Genomic DNA, 16,343 nt, shown 5'->3' with positions numbered 1-16,343 from the left:
TTTATTTTTTTTGAGGAATCTCCATACCGTTTTCCATAGAGGCTGCACCAGTTTGCATTCCCACCAGCAGTGAATGAGGGTTCCCTTTTCTCCACATCCTCTCCAACATTTGTTGTTTTTTGTCTTGGTGATTACAGCCATTTTAACATGTGTAAGGTGATATCTCGTTGTAGTTTTGATTTACATTTCCCTGACGATTAGTGATGTTGAACCTCATTTCACGTGCCTATTGGCCATCTGTATATCTTCCTTGGAAAAATGTCTGTTCATGTCCTCTGCCCATGTTTTGATTGGGTTGTTTGTTTTACGTTGTTGTTGAGTTGTCCTTTATATGAGTCCTTTATGTATTTTGGAGATTAACCCCTTGTCAGATATATGATTTGCAAATATTTTCTCCCAGTTGGTGGGTTGTCTTTTCATTTTATTCATGGTTTCTTATTTTCCATTAAAAAAAAAATTACAACCATCCTAACAGGTTGTACCTCATTGTGGTTTTGATTTACAATTCCCTAGTGACTAATAACGCTGAGCATCTTTTCATGTGTTTTTTGGCTATTTGTCTATCTTTGAATAAATGTCTATTCAAGTCTTTTTGCCCATTTTTTAATTGGGATATCTTTTTTTGTCAAGTTGTGTTATCTACCTTTTCTGGATAGTAGACTCATCAGAAATGTGATTTGCAAATATTTTCTCCCATTCTATAGTCTGTTTTTTCACTTTCTTGACAATATTCTTTGATGCACAAAAGTTTTTAATTCATTAAAGTCCAATTTATCTATTTTTTTCTTTTTTTGCTCATGCTTTTGGTGTTATACCTAAGAACCCATTGCCAAATACAAAGTCATGCATATTTCCCATGTTTTCTTCTAAAGGTTTTATAGTTTTAGCTCTTACATTGAAGTCTTTGATCCATTTACAGTTCATTTTTGTATATGGTGTGAGGTAGGGGCCCAACTCCATTCTTTGCATGTGGATACCTAGTTGTCCCAGCACCGTTTGCTGAAGAGAATACTTTTTCCCCATTGAATGGTCTTGACACCCTTGTCAAAAATTGTCAATTCGCCATGGATGTATGGGTTTATTCATGGACTCTCAATTTTACTCCATTGGTCTACATGTCTATTCTCATGCCCATGGAGTTTTTTGTTATTGTTGAATGCTTGTGTGATATTGTGATATAATAATAAATAAATATTTGGTCTTCATCCCTGGTTCCTGGCACAAAACTCCTAAAACCCTTGTAATTTCCTAAGGGATCATGAGTGAAAGGAGCATCTTTTGTTATAATATCTGGTCTTAGTACCCAGTTCCTGACACAAAAGCTTGTAAGACCTTTGGGATCTCCAAAGTGATGAGTGTCTTTTTGTATGATAATGAGTTGATTGGTGATTGGGGGCCCCTACACAGCTTCAGGATGGGGTCTGGTCACCAGCAGCAGCAAGGCATGATTAGAGGGTTGGAACTTTCAGCCCCACCCTATCCTGGCATCCAGACAGAGGAGAGGAGCTGGATATTGAGTTCATCACCGACGACCAATAAAATCTCCATAAAAATCCATAAACTATGGGGTTCAGAGAGCTTCCACACTGGTGAACACATCAGGGCGCTGGAAGGATGGAAGGCCTGTAGAGGGCATGGAAGCTCCACACACACACCCTTCCCCCATGCCTTGCCTTCTGCATCTCTTCCATGTGGCTGTTCCTAACTTGTATTCTTTAGAATAAACCAGTACCAATAAGTAAAGTGCCTTCCTAAGTTCTATGAGCCATTCTAGCAAATTATCGAATCGGAGGAGATGGTTGTGGGAACCCCTGATTTATAGCCTGTCGGTCAGTGGTACAGGTGGCCCGGCACTTGAGACTGGTGTCTGAAGAAGTTGGGGCAGTCTTGTGGGACTGATCCCTTAACCTGTGGGGTCTGGCACTAGTCCCAGGTAGTTAGTGTCAGAACTGAACTGAATTCTTGGACACCCAGTTGGAGTCCATAGAGAACTGGAAAATAGACTGGTGTCGAAAAGCCAACACCTTTGGTGTTACAAGCGTTGTGAAAGTAAAAAAGAATTTTTAGCTTGGATTTTTTTGTTGGTTTTTATTTTGTCAGTAAGTCACAAGCAACACTGTGATTTCATCTTTTCTTTTAAAATATTTTCTCAAACATCATGATTTCCTTGTAAATGGGCATGATTCCCAAGGGTATTTTTAACAACTTTATTTAGATATAATTCACATACCATATAACTCATTTGTTTAAAACATACCATTCAATGTTTTTCAATTTATTCATAGGATTGTGCTACAATGTAATTTGAGAACACTTTCATCCCATAAAAGAAACTTCATTTGCAGTCAATCCCCATTCCCATCTCCCACACTCCACCTCCAGTCTAAGAAACTACTTATCTATTTTCTGTCTCTCTATATAACTATTCTAACATCTCATATAAATGGAATCATACAATATATGGTCTTTAATGACTGATATCTTTCACTTAGCTTAATATTTCTAAGGTTAATCATGGTATAGCATACATCAGTACTTCATTTCTTTTTACCATCAAACTAATATTCCATTGTATGGATATACATTTTATCTATGCATTTTTCAGCTGATCAACATTTGGATTGTTTCCACTTTTTGGCTAGAATGAATAGTGTTGCTATGAACACTCATGTATAAGTTTTTAGTAACAATTTTTATCTTAAAGTCTATTTTATCTGATATTCATACAGCCAACTCAGCTCTTTTAGGTACAGTTTGCATGGTTTATCTTTCCCATCCTTTTACTTTCAACCTACTGTGTCTTTGAATTTAAGGTCTGTCTCTTGTAGACAGCATATAGTTGGACCATGGATTTCTTTTTACTATTCTGCCAATCTCTGCCTTTTTATTGGTGTGTTTAATCCATTTAACGCAATTACTGATAAGGTCAGATTTACTTCTGCCATTTTGCTATTTGTTTCCTATATGTCTTACGTCCTTTTTGTTTCTCTATTCCTTCATTACTGCCTTCTTTTGTGTTAAATAGATGTTTTCTAGTGTGTCACTTCAATTAACTTTTTATTTCTTTTACTACTTTTTAAAAGTTATTTTCTTACTGGTTGCCTGAGGATTACAATTAACCTCTTAATTTATAACAATCTAATTTGGATTAATACCAATATAATTTCAATAGTATATGAAAACTTTGCTCCTTTATACCTTCACTCCTTATCCCCTCTTTTGTACTATTATTGGCATACAAATTACACCTTTATCTACTTTATATACCTATCAACACAGATTTATAATTATTGCTTTATGTAGTTGTTTTTAACTCACCAGAAAAAATGTTAAAAACAAAAAAATACATTCATACAGTCTTTTATATTTACCTATATAGGTACTTATACCAGCTTTCTTTATTTTTTAATGCGGGTTCGAGTTATTGACTTTCATTTCCACCTAAAGGATTCTCTTCAGTACTTTTTATTTTTTTTTAATAATTTTATTTATTTATTTATTTTTTCCCCCAAAGCCCCAGTAGACAGTTGTATGTCATAGCTGTACATCCTTCTAGTTGCTGTATGTGGGACGCGGCCTCAGCATGGCCGGAGAAGCAGTGAGTCGGTACGCGCCCAGGATCCAAACCCAGGCCGCCAGCAGCGGAGCATGCACACTTAACCGCTAAGCCATGGGGCCAGCCCTCTTCAGTACTTCTTATAGGGCAGATGTGTTAGCGACAAATTCTCTCAGAGTTTTTGAAGGGTAGTTTTGCTGGATATAGAATTCTTGGTTGACAATGTTTTTTTCCCCCAGCACTTTGTATATGTCATCCCACTGTTTTCTGGCGTCCGTGGTTTCCAATGAAAAATCAGTTGCTGATCTTATTGAGAGTCCCTTGTACAAGTAGTGTGCCTCTCTCTTGCTGCTTTCAAGATTCCCTCTTTGTCTGTTGGTAGTTTGAAGATGATTTATGATATGTCTAGGTGTTGATATCTTTGAGCTTCCTGGTTGTGTACAGTAATGGTCTTCATCAAATTTGGGAAATTTTTGGCCATTACTTCTTCAAATTTTCTTTCTTCTCCTTTCTTTCTCTCTCTCCTTTCTGGGACTCCCATTACGTGTATGCTGCCTGACTTGGTATTCCAAAGATCCATGAGGCCCTGCTATTTTTTTTTTTTTATATTTCCTAGTTCCTTAGTGCTATGAGCTATGTGGTAAGATATTGTTCTCATACTTTTCTTTAGACATGGTTTCCATCAGTTCTTTGAACGTATTTAAAATAGCTGATTTAAAGTCTTTTTAAAAATAACTCTAATGTCTGGGCTTCCTCAGAACAGTCTCTATTGACTATTTTTTTCTTGAATATGGACAATACTTTGTTTCTTTGCATATTTCATAATTTTTTGGTTGAAAACTGGACATTTTAAATAATATAATATGACAAGTCTGGAAATCAGATACTCCCTGCCTTACTTGGGTTGACTGTTGCTACTTGTTTGTTTAGCAAATTTCTTTAACTAATTTTGTCAAGTCTGTACTCTTTGTCATATGTGGTCAGTTAAGTCTCTACTCGACTAGCGTAGTAGTCAGTTAATGAGTTGAAAGAAATTCCTTAAATGCCATGAATCTCAGCCTTTGCTGAGAGACTCTGTGAATGTGTTGAGATACGTCTCCAATGCTCCAGCAAGCAGTTTATAATTCTGCCTTGGCCTTCAGCCTTCACTTTCTGCTTGGGCAGAGCCTCAAGATCAGCCAGATATGAGAGATTAGGGCCTTGTCAACTCTTTCTTGGACATGTGCATGGCCTTCTAGATTCATAAGAATATGCTGAAGCTTTTGAAAGCCCCCTAGGAACATCTCATTCCACAGCTTTTCTTTTTAATTTTTTTGATCAGCTTCTTATTTACCTCAACTGCTATCTCAGGCAGCTGTGAGGTTAAACAACTGCTGCTGATGGTTTATCACAAATGTCCCAGGGGATAAGGCTATTTTCACTCAGCAAGACTGAATCAAGTCAAATAAAGATAAGGCCTGTGAATGGAGATTTCCAAGGAATAGCTAGACAGGTCAAATAATACTTATCTGGGAATGGTGCCTTTGGGGAACTCGAAACCATTTTGCTTCCTTCAGAGGCTGTTAGGCTGCAGGATTTCACCAATTTGCAGAGCTGTTGGTTTTCAAGGCTATCACAAAGCTGGAGAGAGGGGGATAGGAATAGGGTAAGTTAAAATGCCACCAAGCTTGCTGTTCTGAGAGATAGCAAATTTTCTTTAATAAAAGTTCTTTGGATTTTTGCAAGCCTGTAGTTAGTTTCCAGAGTTCTGAAAAAGTTGACTTTGACAGTTTTTGCCAGTGTTCTTGTTTACTTTTTTGGAGGAGTGGATTTTCAGAGATCCTTAGTCCAGCAATCCTGCTCAGGTTCTATGTACAGTAGTCCCCCCTTATCCATGGTTTTGCTTTCTGCAGTTTCAGGTACCCGCAGTCAACTGCGGTCTGAAAATATTAGATGGAAAATTCCAGAAATAAACAATTCACAAGTTTTAAATTGCACACAACTCTGAGTAGCATGATGAAATCTTGCACCATCCTGCTCCATCCCACCCAGGATGTAAATCATCCCTTTTTCCAGTGTATCTATGCTGTATATGCTACCCTCCCATTAATCACTTAAAAGCCATCTCAGTTATCAGATTGACTGTCGCAGAATTGCAGTGCTTATGTTCAAGTAACCCTTACTTTACTTAATAGTTGCCCCAAAACACAAGAGTAGTGATGCTGGCAATTCAAATATGCCAAAAAGAAGCCATATAGCACTTCCTTTAAGTGAAAAGGTGAAAGTTCTTGATTTAATAAAGAAAGAAAAACCTCATCTGCTGAGGTGGCTAAGATCTACTGTAAGAACAAATCTTCTGTGAAACCGTAAAGAAGGAAAAAGAAATTTGTACTAGCTTTGCTGTCACATCTCAAATATGTATGTATTGGAAAAAACAGAATATGCAAGGTTCAGTATTATCCCTGATTTCTGGCATCCACTGGGGGTCTTGAAATGTATCCCCCACAGATAAGGGGGCACTACTGTATAATATTTTGTGTGGATGTATTTTTTCATTTCTCTTGGGTATATAACCAGGAGTGAAATTTCTAAGTCACGTGGTAACTCTATGTTTAACTTTCTTAGGAAGTGCCAAACTGTTTTCCATCATAGCTGTGACATTTTATATTCCCACCAGCAATGTATGAGGGTTCCAATTTCTCCACATCCTTGGCAACACTTGTTATTGTCTATCTTTTTGATTACGGCCATTGTAGTGGGTGTGAAGTGATATCTCCTTCTGGTTTTGATTTGTGTTTCTACAACGACTAGTGAGGTTGAACAACTTTTCATGTGTTTATTGGACATTTGTATATCTTTGAAAAACATCTGTACAAATCATTTACTCACGTGTAAACTGGATTATTTGTCTTTTTATTATTGAATTTTAAGAATTCTTTACATATTCTGGATACAAGTCCCTTATCAGATATATAATCTTAAAATATTTTCTCCAATTGGTGGGTTATTTTTTCACTTTCTTGATGGTATCATTTGTAGCCCAAAAGATTTTAATTTTGATGTCCAATTTATCTATTTTTCTTTTGTTGCTTGTGCTTTTGATCTTGTATTTAAGAAGGCTGTGCTTAACTCAAAGTCACTAAGATTTACTCCTATGTTTTCTTCTAAGAGTTTTATAGTTTCAGCTCTGACATTTAGTTCCAATCCATTTTGAGTTAATTTTTGAGTATGATAAGATGTAGGGGTCCAACTTCATGCTTCTGTATATGAACATCCAGTGTCCTCAAACCATTTGGTGAATAAACTATTCTTTTCTCCATTGAACTGTCTTGGCATCTTTGTCAAAACTCAATTGACTATAAATATAAGGGTATATTTCTGGACTCTCAATCTATTGATCTATATGCCTATTCTTATGTCAGTACCATACTGTACTGATTACTATAGGTTTGTAGCAAGCTTTGAAATTGGGAAGTATGAATACTCCTACTTTGTTTTGGTTTTGTCAAGACTGTTTTGCTATTTTGGGTTCCTTCCAATTCCATAAGAATTTTAGGATTAGCTTGTCAATTTCTACAAAGCACCTAGCTGGTATTCTGATAGGAATTACACTGGATCTGTAGATCAATCTGGGGAGTATTACCATCTTAAAAATATTAAGTATTCTGACGCATGAACCTAGGATGTTTTTTCCATTTATTTAGATCTTCTTTAATTACTTTCAACAATGTGTTGTAGTTTTCGGAGTATAAGTTCTGCACTTGTTTTAAGTTTATCCCTAAGCATTTTATTCTTATTATCTTTTATTGATGTCTTAATACTTTATAACATTGTGAAATTTGGGTTGTACATTATTGTTTGTCACCATATACATGCCTCCATTCAGAGGTCCCTGTGCTTACCTCTCAACCCCCTTGCCCCTGGTAACCACCATACAGTTCTCTCTGTCCGTGTGTTGGTTTATATTCCACATATGAGTGAAATCATGCACTGTTTGTCTTTCTCTCCTTGGCTTATTTCACTTAACAGAATACCCTCCAGGTCCATTCATGTTGTTGCAAATGGGACAATTTTGTCTTTTTTTATGGCTCAGTAGTATTCCACTGTATATACATATATATACACACACACACCACATCTTCTTTATCCAATCATCAGTCGAGGGACACTTGGGTTGCTTCCACTTCTTGGCTATAGTGAATAATGGTGCAATGAACACAGGTGTGCATAAGCCTCTTTGGATTGCTGATTTCAGGTTCATTGACTAGATCCTGGTGGTGGGATAGCTAGATCATAGGGTATTTCTATTTTTAATTTGGTGAGGAATCTCCATACCGTTTTCCATAGAGGCTGCACCAGTTTGCATTCCCATCAGCAGTGAATGAGGATTCCTATTTCTCCACATCCTCTTCAACATTTGTTGTTTTTTCTCTTGTGACTATAGCCATTCTAACGGGTGTGAGGTGACATCTTAGTGTAGTTTTGATTTGCATTTCCCTGATGATTAGTGATGTTGAACATCTTTTCATGTGCCTATTGGTCATCTGTATATCTTCTTTGGAGAAGTGTCTGTTCATTTCCTCTGCCCATTTTTTGATCAGGTTGTTTGATTTTTTTGTTGTTCAGTTGTGTGAGTTCTTTATATAATATAGAGATTAACCCCTTGTCGGATATATGACTTGCAAATATTCTCTTCTAGCTGGTGGGTTGTCTATTCATTTTGATCCTGGTTTCATTTGCCTTGCAGAAGGTCTTTAATCTGATGACGCCCCACTTGTTTATTTTTTCTTTAGTTTCCCTTGTCCGAGTAGACATGGCATCCAAAAAGATTCCTTTATGACCAATGTCAAATAGTGTACTGCCTATATTTTCTTCTAGGAGCTTTATAGTTTCACATCTCACCTTCAGGTCTTTGATCTATTTTGAGTTAATTTTTGTGAATGGCGATAGCAGATGGTCTACTTTCATTCTTTTGCATGTGGCTGTCCAGTTTTCCCAGCATCATTTACTGAAGAGACTTTCCTTTCTCCATTGTATGTCCTTAGCTCCTCTGTCGAAGATTAACTGTCTGTAGATGTGTGGTTTTATTTCTGGGCTTTCAATTCTGTTCCATTGATCTGTGTGTCTGTTTTTGTACCAGTACCATGCTGTTTTGATTACTATTGCTGTGTAGTATGTTTTGAAGTCAGGGATTGTGATGCCTCCAGCTTGTCCTTTTTTCTTAGGATTGCTTTAGTTATTCGGGGTCTTTTGTTGCCCCTTATGAATTTTAGGATTCTTTGTTCTATTTCTGTGAAGAATGTCATTGGGATTCTGATTGGGATTGCATTGAATCGGTAGATTGCTTTAGCTAATATAGACATTTTAACTGTGTTTATTCTTGCAACCCATGTGCATGGGATATCTTTCCATTTCTTTATGTCATCATCAATTTCTTTCAATAATATCTTATAGTTTTCATTGTATAGGTCTTTCACCTCCTTAGTAAGATTTATTCCTAGATATTTTATTCTTTTTGTTGCTATTGTAAATGGTATTATCTCTTTGAGTTCTCTCTCTGTTAGTTTGTTGTTAGCATACAGAAATGCAACTGATTTTTGTGGGTTGATTTTGTACCCTGTGACTTTGCTGTAGTTGTTATTTCTAATAGTATTCTGATGGATTCTTTAGGGTTTTCTATATATAAAACCATGTCATCTGCAAATAGTGAGAGTTTCACTTCTTCATTGCCTATTTGGATTCCTTTTATTCCTTTTTCTTGCCTAATTGCTCTGGCCAAAACCTCCAGTACTATGCTGAATAAGAGTGGCAAGAGTGGGCACCCTCGTCTTGTTCCTGTTGTCAGAGGGATGGCTTTTAGACTTCCCCCGTTGCGTATGATGTTGGCCGTGGGTTTGTCATAAATGGTCTTAATTATGTTGATGTACTTTCCTTCTATACCCATTTTGTTGAGAATTTTTATCATAAATGCATATTGGATCTTGTCAAATGCCTTCTCTGCATCTATTGAGATGACCATGTGGTTTCATTCCTCATTTTGTTAATGTGGTGTATCACGTTGACTGATTTGCGGATGTTGAAGCATCCCTACATCCCTGGTATAAATCCCACTTGGTCATGGTGTACGGTCTTTTTAACATATTGCTGTATTCGGTTTGCCAATATTTTGTTGAGGATTTCTGCATCTTTGTTCATCAGCGATAGTGACCTGTAATTTTCCTTCTTTGTAGTCCTTGTCTGGCTTTGGTATCAGGGTGATGTTGGCCTCGTGGAATGTATTAGGAAGTATTCCATCTTCCTCTGATTTTTGGAATAGTTTAAGAAGGATGGGTATTAAATCTTCTTTGAATGTTCAGTAAAATTCTCTGGAGAAGCCATCTGGTCCTGGACTTTTATTTTTGGGGAGGTTTTTGATTCTATTTCAATCTCTTTACTTGTGATTGGTCTATTCAGGTTCTCTATTTCTTCTTGATTCAGTTTTGGGAGGTTGTATGAGTCTAAGAATTTATCCATTTCTTCTAGATTGTCCAATTTGTTGGCATATAGTTTTTCATAGTATTCTCTTATAATCCTTTGTATTTCTGTGGTATCCATTGTAATTTCTCCTCTTTCATTTCTAATTTTATTTATTTGAGCCTTTTCTCTTTTTTTCTTAGTGCATCTGGCTAAGGGTTTGTCCATTTTGTTTATCTTCTCAAAGAACCAACTCTTGTTTCATTAATCCTTTCTACTTTTTTTTTTTGGTTTTAATTTCACTTCTGCTCTAATTTTTATTATTTCTCTCCTTCTGATGACTTTGGGCTTTGTTTGTTCTTCTTTTTCTAGTTCTGTTAGGCATAATTTAAGGTTGCTTATTTTGGATTTTTCTTGTTTGTTAAAATGAGCCTGTATTGCTATGAGTTTCCCTCTCAGGACTGCTTTTGCTGCATCCCATATGAATTGGTATAGTGTATTTTCATTTTTTTCCAGATATTTTTTGATTTCTCCTTTAATATCATCAATGATCCATTGGTTGTTCAGTAGCATGTTGTTTAATCTCCACATCTTTGTCACTTTCCCAGTTATTTTCTCACAGTTGATTTCTAGTTTCATGGCATTATGGTCAGCAAAGATGCTTCCTATGATTTCAATCTTCTTAAATTTATTGAGGCTTGCCTTGTTTCCCAACATATGGTTTATCCTTGAGAATGTTCTAGGTGCACTTGAGAAGAATGTGTATTCTGCTGTTTTGGGATGGAGTGCTTTGTATATGTCTATTAAGTCCATCTTGTCTAGTTTTTCATTTAAGTCCACTGTTTCCTTATTGACTTTCTGTCTGGATGTTCTATCCATTGATATAAGTGGGGTGTTCAAGTCCCCCACTATTACTGTCTTGTTGTTAATATCTCCTTTTAGGTTTGTTAATAGCTGCTTTATGTACTTTGGTGCTCCTATGTTGAGTGCATGTATATTTATAATTGATATGTCTTCTTCGTGGAGTGTCCCTTTTATCATTATATACTGTCCCTCTTTGCCTCTCATTACCTGTTTTATTTTGAAGTCTACTTTGTCTGATATGAGTACAGCAACATCTGCTTTCTTTTGTTTGCCATTAGCTTAGATTATTGTCTTCCATCCTTTTACTCTGAGCCTGTGTTTGTCTTTAGAGCTGAGATGTGTTTCCTGGAGGCAGCATACTGTTGGTCTTACTTTTTAATCCGTCCCACCACTCTGTGTCTTTTGATCGGAGAGTTCAAACCATTTACATTTACAGTGATTATTGATATATGAGGGCTTAATGTTGTTGTTTTATCGCTTATTTTCCAGTTCTTTTGCATTTCTTTTGTTTCTTGTCCCATGTGTTTCGGACTACCAATTCAGTTTGGTAGCTCTGTCTGATGACTCTTTTAGTTGTCTCTTTATTTATCATATGTGATTCTGTTCTGATTATTTGTTTAATGGTCACCTTGAGGTTTGTATAAAAAATCTTGTGGATGAGATAGTCCAATATCTGATGACCTCTTATTTCCTTAGACTAGGTCAATTCGATCCCCTACTTCTTCCCCTTCTAAGTTATTGTTGTCATAACTTATTCCATCTTGTGTTGTGGGTGTGTGTTTAAAGTGATGAGGTTATATTTGTTTTCGGTGTTTTCCTTGCTTTGATCTTTGATTTTGGTATTAAATGGTTGTTAACGTATTCTGATAAAGAGCTACTATTTTTATGATTTTGTCTACCTATTTTTCTCCTTGCTTGAAGCTTTGTATTCCCTTTCTCGTTTTTTTTTTTTTTTTCCCAAGCATGAGGGCCTTTTGGAGCATTTCTTGTAGTGGGGGTCTTGTGGCCATGAACTCCCTTAGCTTTGTTGATCTGGGAAAGTTATTATTTCTCCATCATATTTGAAGGATATTTTCACTAGATAGAGTATTCTTGGCTGAAAGTTTCTGTCGTTCAGGATTTTGAATATATCATTCCAGTCTCTCCTAGCCTGTAAAGTTTCTGTTGAGAACTTCGCTGAGAGCCTGATGGGAATTCCTTTGTACGTTATTTTTTGTTTTTGTCTAGCTGCCCTTAATATTGTTTCTTTGTAATTGACTTTTGCCAGCTTTACTACTATATGCCTTGGAGAGAGCCTTTTTCCTGTTGATATATTTAGGCGACCTATTGGCTTCATTTACTAGTATTTCCAGCTCCTTCCCCAGATTTGGGAAGTTCTCAGCTATTATTTCCTTGAATAAGCTCTCTGTTCCTTTTTACCTCTCTTCTCCCTCAGGAATACCTATAATTCTTATGTTGCATTTCCTAATTGAGTCGAATATTTCTCAGAGAATTTCTTCATTTCTTTTTAGTCTTAGTTCTCTCTTCTCCTCCATCTGGAGCATATCTGTATTCCTATCCTCAATGATGCTAATTGGTTCCTCCATATTGTCAGCTCTGTTCTTTACAGATTCCAGATTTTCCTTTATCTCCTCCACTGTGTTTTTCATCTCCAGCAATACTCACTGGCTTTTCTTTATGGTTTCAATCTTTTGTGAAGAAATTCCTTATCTCGTTGAATTGTTTATTTGTGTTTCCTTGTAATTCGTTGAGCTTTTTTATGATAGCTATTTTGAATTCTCTGTCATTTAGGTTACAAATTTCTGTGCCTTCAGCGTTGATTTCTGGGTGCTTGTCATTTTCCTTCTGGTCTGGTAATTTAAATGTATTTTTGCATCGTGCCTGCTGTACTTGGCTTATGTTTCCTCATCCTAACAATATCTGGTTGCGGTTTCCACCTGCCGCCACTGGGTGGGAGTCAAGGGCTGCGTCTTTCTGAGCCCCCTTCTTCCACAACTGCTCTGACTGACTGACTGAGCTGAAGTGCTGGGCCTACAGGGGGGAGGGGCTCTCTCTTTCCCCTGCCCGATCCCAGGGGGCTTCTGGTTCTTCCCTCACTATCTGCTCTCCTGGGGTGCTCAGATGTTGACGGCATCCCTGCAAAAGTTCCAACTCCCCTGTGTGGGAATTTCCCACAGGCTGTGAGAGAACTGGAGAGCAATGATTTTCCCTGCAGAGGGCCGCCCCTCCTCACTCTCTGGGAGCCAAGTGGACCCGGAGACACCGATCAGATGGGGAGGGGGAGGATTTCTCCTTACCTCTTCCCACTTCCTCCGGGGGCTCCAGCATGTCCATTCTCAGATGTGCAGCTGCGTGGGTCTTTCAGATGTCCTTTTGTGTTGTGTGAGTGTCCTTTGCTGGTATGTGAATGTCCTTTTTGTTGTATCTTATCCAGGGAGAGTTTACAGGAAAGTTCACTCCGCCATGATGCTGACATCACTCTCCATTTTATTATTTTTGATGCTATTCTGAATAGAGCTGTTTTCTTAATTTCATTTTCAGCATGTTCATTGCAAGTGTGTAGGAACACAATTATTTCCGTATATTTACCTTGTATTCTGCAACCTTGCTGAACTTGTTTGTTAGTTCTAGAAGTTTTTTATTGGATTCCTTAGGATTTTCAATATATAAGACCATGCCACCTGCAAATATAGTTTTAATTCTTCCTTTCAAATCTGGATGTCTTTTATTTCTTCTTCTTGCCTAATTGCTGTGGCTAGAACCTCTAGTCCAGTGTTGCACAGAAGTGGCAAGATTGGACATCCTTGACTTCTTCCTGATTTTAGGGGGAAAACTCCCAGTCTTTCACCATTAACTAAGATGTTAATTGTGTGTTTTTCATAGATGCCCTTTATCAGGTTGTGGAAGTTCCTTTCTATTCCTAGTTATCATAAAGGGTGTTGGATTTTGTCATATGCTTTTTCTGTGTCTATTGAGATGACCATATGGTTTTTGTATTTTATTTTACTAATATTGTATGTTATATTAATTGATTTTTGGATACTAAACTTACCTTGTATTCCTGGGATAAATCCCATTTGGTCATGGCATATAATTCTTTTTATATGTTTCTGGATTCAGTTTGCTAGTATACTGTTGAAGACTTTTTCATTTATATTCATAGCGAATCGTGGCTTGTAGTTTTCTTTTCTTGTGATGTCACTGTCTGGTTTTGGTATCTGGTTATTAATGACCTCATAGAATGAACTGCAAAGTGTTCCCTCCTCTTGTATGTTGTAGAAAAGTTTATGAAGGATTGGTATTAATTGTTTTCTGAATATTTGGTAGAATTAACCAGTGAAGCCATCTGGGCCACAGTTTTTCTTTGTGGGTAGTTTTTTCATTACTAATTCAATGTCTTAACTTGTTGCAGGCCTATTCAGATTTTCTATTTCTTTCTGAGTCATTTCCATAATCTATGTCTTTCTGGGAATTAGTCATTTCATCTAAGTTATCTAATTTTTTGGTATACAATGTTTGTAATACTTCCTAGAAATCCTTTTTATTTCTGCATGGTTTGTTCTACCTGTTTCTGTAAGTAAAGTTGTACTGGCAAGCAACCACACCCATTCATTTACATATTGTCTATAGCTATTACAATAAAACTTCAGAAGTGAGTAGTAGCAACAGAGACCATATGGCCCACAAAACCAAAAACATTTACTATCTGGGCCTTTATAAAAAAAAATTGCTGACCTCTGGTTTAGAAGAATAAAATAAAAGTTAAGTACTGTAGTAAAACTGGAGCAAAAGGCTTTCAAGAAAAAGTATTAGAAGCAGGTAGTAAGTGTGGAATGCATTAACTATAATCTAGTTTTATGACTTTCAGCTTAAAGCTCCATTCCTGTTCAATCCCTCTGACATCTTCATTTCTGGAGGAACAAACACATCTCCAGACCAGATTCAGAACAAAGATCCAGCTTCACAGAATAAACAGGAAGTTCAAAAGCAAAAAGTTTTCTAGGCAAATAGGGGCAGAGTGATAAAGGCTATATCATGAGTAGCTTTCTTTTTTTGGTTGAGGGTCCTATAACTTTAGAGCCCTCTTTCTAAAGCAACATAAAGCCTCAAACAAGCATAGCTTTCCCCATGACTCCTGAATAGCATAGACAGGCTATGAGAGAGCACTCTCCCAGACCCCTCCTGGCCTCACAAACGTAGAGTAAATCAATTCTTTCTTTTCACCCCACACTGCCTTAAAAATTTACCATTACAGCATCTGTCACGCAGATTTTACCTGCATTTGTGACTCTCTCACAATTCATCTCAGCATCCTTAGGATCTGTGTATGGTACACTCCTTACCCCTCACATCACAAACATTCCCCTGTTCTCATTTTCATTAGCAACACCTGAACTGTCTGCAACCTCTGCCCACCATAAGCGCCAACAACATCCAAATCCTTTCAGAAGGAAGCCAAAGGTAGATAGTAATTCCAGGTAACAGATGATCCACCACAGAAACTGGTTATAAAATTATTCCTTTCCTGTAAGCCCTGGCAATCAGACTCAAACAAGCTCTGCTACGGGTGACACCATTATAATGTTATTTCATGTGCAAGAGCAATGGGAATGTCCATTATTCCAGATTTGATGTGAGGTTTCCTACAAATACATTGTCACTCCAGTTTAACCCTCAGCCCTTAACAATAAGAAATAACGGGCTAAATGGAAGCCTTGGGCCTGTCATTGAAAGGCTCTGTGACTCTAAGCAAGTACCTTAAATTACATCAAAAAATTCCCAGGTCACCTGGGAAGACAAACTTGTCAATACATTATAGAAGATGAAAGATTAGAGCAAAGGTACTTCAACTCTCCCTCATCTATGCCCCATTTCAAGACAAAACGCCAGGCCAATCATCTAACTCTCCTTGACCCAATAGACACCGAGTTCATCATCAAGCTCTAGCTATCTCATCTTTAAAATCTGAAGTCTTGCCTCTCCTGTTCATCTCCAATGCCACTGCCTCCCTGTAAATCACACATGGCTCGTATCTTCTGGGGACTGCAGAGTGGAAGAGGCTCCCAAAGTGGTGAGAAGTATTCCTTCCATCTTTGCTCACTCTTCACCTTTCTCAGACATGTTTCTACTCCAGAACACACTATATGGCTTTATTCCTGTATCTGCCTGTCAACTAGCCTCCCAGCCTCCAGTTTTCATGGTGATCCATCCTCAACATCACTAATAGCATTATTTCCACCCCACCACACTGCTGAGAAGGAAAGTTAATCACATCACTCTCACTTTAAAACCAGCTGCAGAATTCCCACTGCCTGCAGGACAGAGCATGCACCCCAGTCTTGCTGCCATCCATCTCTCCAGGCTTGCCCTTCCAGCTGCCTCTCATGCATCCTACAGGTACCAGCCACAGTGGATGCTCTCAGACTCCCAGAAGAGAGCCATTGTCCTTCATTTCCATACCTTTGCACAGTTTCCTCCCAAAGTGCACTTT

At 37.5% G+C, this 16,343-nt stretch overlaps 1 protein-coding gene across 1 annotated transcript in view; it reads right to left on the bottom strand.

Moving 5' to 3' along the window:
- CLTCL1 (clathrin heavy chain like 1) overlaps nucleotides 1-16,343 on the bottom strand; it is a 124,262-nt gene that overhangs the window by 74,607 nt on the left and 33,312 nt on the right.

Source organism: Ceratotherium simum, chromosome 35 (assembly GCF_057802395.1).
Source record: "Ceratotherium simum simum isolate JZ-2026a chromosome 35, ASM5780239v1, whole genome shotgun sequence".
NCBI classification, from domain to species: Eukaryota; Metazoa; Chordata; class Mammalia; order Perissodactyla; family Rhinocerotidae; genus Ceratotherium; species Ceratotherium simum.
This window is presented reverse-complemented; position numbering and strand designations above follow the sequence as displayed.